This window comes from Pan paniscus, chromosome 3, assembly GCF_029289425.2.
Source record: "Pan paniscus chromosome 3, NHGRI_mPanPan1-v2.0_pri, whole genome shotgun sequence".
NCBI lineage: Eukaryota > Metazoa > Chordata > Mammalia > Primates > Hominidae > Pan > Pan paniscus.
The window spans coordinates 58,897,341-58,903,366 of NC_073252.2; the positions used below are offsets into that span (position 1 = coordinate 58,897,341).

At 44.7% G+C, this 6,026-nt stretch overlaps 1 protein-coding gene across 2 annotated transcripts in view; it reads right to left on the reverse strand.

Annotated features, from left to right (window-relative positions):
- The window catches only part of SLC4A4 (solute carrier family 4 member 4), a 383,761-nt gene extending 378,580 nt beyond the window's left edge, over positions 1–5,181 (reverse strand). The window contains exon 1 of one of the 2 annotated variants that reach the window (XM_055111447.2): positions 5,050–5,181. The gene's annotated coding sequence lies outside the window, so the exon portion shown is untranslated. Of the gene's footprint in view, positions 1–4,511; positions 4,913–5,049 lie in introns of those variants that run through there. The other variant, XM_063603791.1, reaches the window with a different exon arrangement.
- Between the last annotated feature and the right edge of the window lie 845 nt (positions 5,182–6,026).

The following is a 6,026-nucleotide window of genomic DNA, read 5'->3' on the forward strand; positions in this document are numbered from 1 at the left end:
TAAATCAAGAACAAAATGGATAAATGTACTGTGGCGTTCTTATAAAGTGGAACACTATGTAGCAATGAGAATAAACTGATGCTTCACACAAAACAAGAATGAATCTCACAACATAATGTTGAGCAAAAGAAGTCACACACAAGAATACACACCGTGTAATTAACTGACAGAAAGTTCAATGAGAGGTGAAAGTAACCATTATCTCAGAAATTAGGAGAGTGGTTACCTTGGTGGGAAGTAATGACTTGAAGAGGGAGTTAGAGGAGACTTCCGGATGCCAGCAATGGTCTATATTTTGGTCTTGGCACTGGTTATGTGGACATGTTCACTTAGGTAAATCGCTGAGATGTCTACTGATGGTATGATGACATACAATTTTCTGACCATATGTATTTCAATAAAAACTTAACAGAAGGAAGAGGGGAGGGGAAAATAAGGAAGAGCGGAGAAAGTGGGGGAGGGAGAAGGGGGTGTAATGAAGTGATGCTATAAGAGTCCAAATCTAAATAGTCCTCAACCACTGTGTTTGCTTTAGTTCTTACTTCTGTCTACCTCTTCCTTTACTACCACGCTGTTTTCAGGCACTTTTCAATGTTTTCTATGTATTTGCCAATAAAGCCCATTTTCGTCTTCTACTTTGTAGTTTACTGTTTGCTATGGGATTAAAAACTTTATAATCAATTATAGAACAGTATGTGTATTAAAAGTAAACTGACTCTGAGGGATGTCCTAGGAGTAAAGTGAATTCTTTTTAATGTATTTATTTTTTTACCCTCTATTTTGCCTGCTCAGAGACTTTTTTGCTGGGGAACATGACAAATGTAGGAGTTCCAAATAGATGAAGTTGTTACTAGATCTTATCAGTGAATATCAGATCTCCAGGCCAAAGCTAGAATTAACTAACATAGAAGTCCATATCCCACAAGTTTACTTACTTGCAAATAGTATTAAGAAGAATATTAATCAGTGAATATACTTTAAAAAAAGAAATCACCAATTTCTTCTTAAATAAGAAGACGTCTTCAACATATTAAGAGATTTTTCTAGTTGTGTCACTCATAGAATATTATAGCGGTATTAAACATAACATACTCCTTTCTCATTTTGTATTTTTATTCATATTGATTTTTTTAATCCCCAAAAAAGCATACTAGGAGTTTTATTTAAAACTTTCTTAAGGTTTCTAATACAGAAATTCGAGTTAAATTCAAGTCAAGGAGTATACCTTTTCCACACAATTATCCACAAAGTAAAAATACAAAACTCCAAAATATCAGTTGGTGGTTATTTATTTCCTTTAACATCCTAATTTCACTTAATTTCTTTCTATGTTCATTCTACATGAAAAACAAAAGTTAGCTCTCAAGATGGTAGCTAAAACTGGTACACACAAACTGAAAATTCTTCTCTCATGAAATACTCCCTGGATTGCAGAAACTGAAATAAAGTTGCGGCAAGTGGGCACTGCTACTGAGCAGTATTACCAACAGAAAATGGAAACCATCACTTTAAAACAGGATAAACTTTTATCTGCTTTAGTATCTTCTGCTGTGACTAAAAGGACATTCACCCATTCATTGACAGTCATTCGACAAACATGTATCACCAGTCAAAAGATTAAAATACTCATTCCTACCTCCACCAATAATTTGTAGTTAAGTTTAAGAAAAGCATACAGAGTTCTCTTTCATAGTTTCCTCTTCATCTCAATAAGCATAACAATCCCTTATATTTACTTAGTTTTCAGGAAAGAAGAACAAGATGATGTTTTGGTTTACACAAACAACTACAGAGGCACATAGTTTCAACATTACTGTTTCTACCACTATCTTTTTCCAATACAGAGGCTCCTAAATGTACGGTGGGTTATGTCCTGATAAGCCCATCATAAATTGAAAATGTTGCAAGTCAAAAATGTGTCTAATACACCTAACCTACCAAACATCATAGCTTAGCCTAACCTACCTTAAATGTGTTCAGAATATTTACATTCGCCTACTAGGCAAAATCATCTAACACAAAGCCTAACCTATTTTACAAATAAACTATTGGATAGCTCATGTAATTAATTGAATACTGTACTGAAAGTGAAAAACAGAATGTTGTTACCAGTACTCGAAGTATAGATCCTACTGAATGTGAATGCTTTCACACCATTGTAATTCTGAAAAATTTTAACTGGAACATAATAAGTCTGGAACCGTCTATATTCAGCATCAAGTAAGACATTATCATTAAGGAATAAAATGATTGGCATCATTAGGAAGACTGGAAGAAAAAGTTTTATCTCTCCTTTGCCACAGCAAGTAAATAAAGCCATTAGCATTTATACACTTGTTCATTTTTTAGAGACAGGATCTCCCTATGTTGCCCAGGCTGAGGTGCAGTAGCTATTCACAGGCACAATTTAATACCAATTTTATGGGCACAATTTTAGAGCACATGACAGCCTCGAACTCCTATGCTTAAGTGATCCTCCCAACTCAGCCTCCAGAGTATCTGGGACCACTGCACCTGGCTCTCATTGTATTTTCAATGCCTTGTTAGAAATGTCATTGCACTGCTGAGACTACCAAATGCAATAAAAGCCATTGCCACAGAAGTATTACAAAAGTAGTTAATATGGCTTCCGACAAAATTAAATCAGCCACCTCTACAAATGAGTTGTGTCTGTGTGTGTGTGTGTGTGTGTGTGTGTAAACATACATAGACAGAACTGAGTAAAGGAGAATCCATCCCTATTGCTGGAAAAATAACCAAAGCTGTGCACTACTGAGGATAAAAAGATCATCTTCATGTCAGAAGAACAGCAGCATATTTTCCATTTTTGTGACCCAAACGTATCAAGAGTTTAAATATTGGGAGAAAGGCAAAATGTATTTGGAATACAACTTAGCTGACCTCAAGTAAAACTTTATTCCTCCTTTCCTCTAAGATTCCTACATTATGTAAAAGTAGTAAGATCCAGTTTTGTAAAGTCTTACTAGCTTCCTGGATGTTCTTTATCCATTTTGCTAAATGACTCCCTAAAAATACATAAATTTCATAAGTCACAGGTTGTCCTTGGAAACAGCATCAACTGAGATCCATGTTCTGCTTATAGCTTCCTTTGTCCCATCAAATCATGCATTCTGATTCCTTCATTTAGCAATCAAGAAAAAAAACACTTAGAAATGTTAATCATCATTAGATTTTCCTCTTCTCAGTTTGTTCTTTCCACTCCCAATCTTATCTATCAACTCCGGTCTTAGATTTCATTCATATTATTTTAAATAAACACAAAGAAACTCCAAGAAACAGATATGTATCTCGCCACACTTAAGTCCAGCAGAGTCTCTCAGGACGCTTCTCCTCTAACAATAGCAGTCCTCATATGAGGTCTACAGCGCTCACAGAGGCAGGCAAGGAATCCTGTTTATTTACATGATTCACCAGCTAGTGTGAATTTCTTTAAGTGTTGTCTTTTCCTTTAAGGTGTAAGCTATGGCCAGATATCACTCTTGTTATCAGAACAAGGGATCAGAACCTCAAAACTGTATCTGCCAGCACTCAGCGAAAAATGAGATTACCATCAGGGCCTACTGGAAGTTGTCCCAAAGGTTACCCGATTTGTATCGCATTATTCCTCTAAATCTGATTGCCTTTATTTCTTTCACACAACATTTTTGTAAATCCAAAATGTCTCTTAATCATTTAGAAGACTGAAATCATAGTACTAACATTCAAACATCTAAAATTATTTAATATTGACTACGTGAACTAAAATACATTAATCTAAACTGAGAGTACATTCTGTCAATCTCATTGGGTAAGGTGTCTAATATATGTTTTTAAGTCTCCAGAAATGACCCCAAAAGAGCAAATCGCACCAAAACCCTCATTCTGAAGTACACTTAAATCCAAAATGTTGGGGGTTTCTTAGTTTTCAGTTTTTTTAACATGCCTGGGACTATCAAAATATCCCATCTTATCCTTGTCACCCCCACTCCTACAAATGTTCTCTGCCTCAACAGCTCATAATGTAGTGGTACTGCTTTCCTGTCTCCATCTACATATATGAGAGTTTCTTTGTCATCTTACTTGACAGTGTGGGATACAGTTAAAACAAATCATTCAATTTCAAGATCTACTACAAAGACCAGAACAGAGGTAGAAAAAAGTGACAGAACAGAGGTAGAACTGCTTCCTCCATCTTTCACGTCAAGTTCAAGGTTTCTTTTTGTTCTATAAGAACTTTTGTCTTTATGGTGCTTGCTGCGGTTTGCTGATGTAGTTCCCAGGTCCTGCCTTCCTCTGGTGACTTATTAACGGACTGGCAACGGCTGAGTAAAATGCACTTAAGAAAAAAGAAATCACCTCTCTTTGCCAAGACTCACATGCTGCCCAGTACCTGAGGAAGAGCTCCGCTGTCGCTGGCCAAGAGAAATTCCAGTTTAACCTATGCCTCCCCTAGCCAAATCCATTGCAAATAAATGTGTGTGTGCCACTTGCAGAGAATCTGCCTGACTCACCCCCCCGCCTTCGGCGTGCCAGGGAGAGATGTAAATGCTCCGTCCTGGGGCTGGCAGTGAAGTGGGGGCCGCGGCCTCGGTAGCACCGAGAGTCCCCAAATCTCCCCCTGTGATGGGTTTAGGGATGTGTTCCTCTCAAGCAGGTGCCTGGTCACAGGGCGACCACCCAGGCTCACAGCAACACACGTGTCACTGAGCCCGAGCCCAGCCCGCCGCAGAACTGGCCCCGCAGTCCTCGTAAAGACGCCCAGTTGCGCGCAGGGGACTTAGCAGTGAGGGAAAAGCAGACCACCCAAACTCTTCCTCTAAACCCTAAGAAGGAAAAAAAAAGTACTTTTCCGCGGAAGCAGCCTCCACACACCGCCCGCGCCCAGCTCAGGGGATGCCCGGCCCGCAATTGACCTCTCTCTCCCTCCCAGGAGCACGCTGAGGCCGCCTGCGCGCCCTACGGAATCGGCCCCCGGGCCCGCGCCCGCCTCCGCCTTGGAGCGAGGGACCCCATCGACCCTCCCGGCAGCTGCCGGGGCCAGGCGCTCACCTCCTGGGGTCTGGCTTCCGTCGCTCCTCCAGTTTGGCGGCGGAGTGTGGGGCTGCAGCGGCCACTGCCGCCGCCGCCGCCGCCTTCGCTGCCACCGCGGCCGCCGCCGCCACCGAAGCGCTGCCCGGCGCGCCGCCGGGGTTGGAGGCTGGGGGGCCGCGGAATCCCTGGAGGCGCGAGCCCGGGACGCGGCGGGGCCGAGCCGCGGGAAGTTGTCTGCGCCGGGCGCGGAGTGAGCGGGGCGCCAGTCACCCGCGCCCAAGTGGTCACAACTTTGCCGCCTGGGTGGGTGCGCGCTCCGGAGAGAGGCGAGCGCGGGAGAGCGGGGCAAAGGCGCTGGGGCGGGAGGGTCTTCGGAGCAGGCAGGACTGCAACCTGAACGGCCCGCGAGGAAAGGGGAGAGGTGGCGCGGGGGGGGATGTCTACACGGCCCGTGTAGTGCGCGGCGAGCGAGTGTGTAAGAGCGCGGGCGTCTACTCTACTTTGCCTCCTGCAGCTCCTGCATATTTATGGGGATCTCTGATGTTCCTGCCAGTAACTAACACTGCAGCAGTGGAGCCCAGCCCAGGCGCCCCTCGGGAGCAAGCCGGGGTGCGGGGGCTCACGGAAGGCGGCCGCGGCGGAGGCTGTGCCGCGAGCGCGAGCCTGCGATCCATATTTAAAGCCGTAAGTGGCCTCGGCCGGCCCCCTGCCCTGCCCTCGCTCGCGCCCGCCAGCCCGGCCCCCACCGCTCCGGGCCGCTGCTCGGCGTCAGCCGCCCGGGCATCGGCAGCGGGGAGGGGCCTCGAGACGCGCCGCCTCCGCTGGGGGCTTGGGCTCTGTGCGCAGCGCCCGCCCGGAGCTGGCGGAGGACCCGGCTCCGGACCGGCCGCTCTTGCCTCCCGGGTTCCTTCTCTCTCACGCCCTGGGCTGGGTCCTAGGTCCAGCTTTTTGTCCTACTCAAAAGAGTTCCCCAGTGGGGAGAGCCTGTGCTTCCA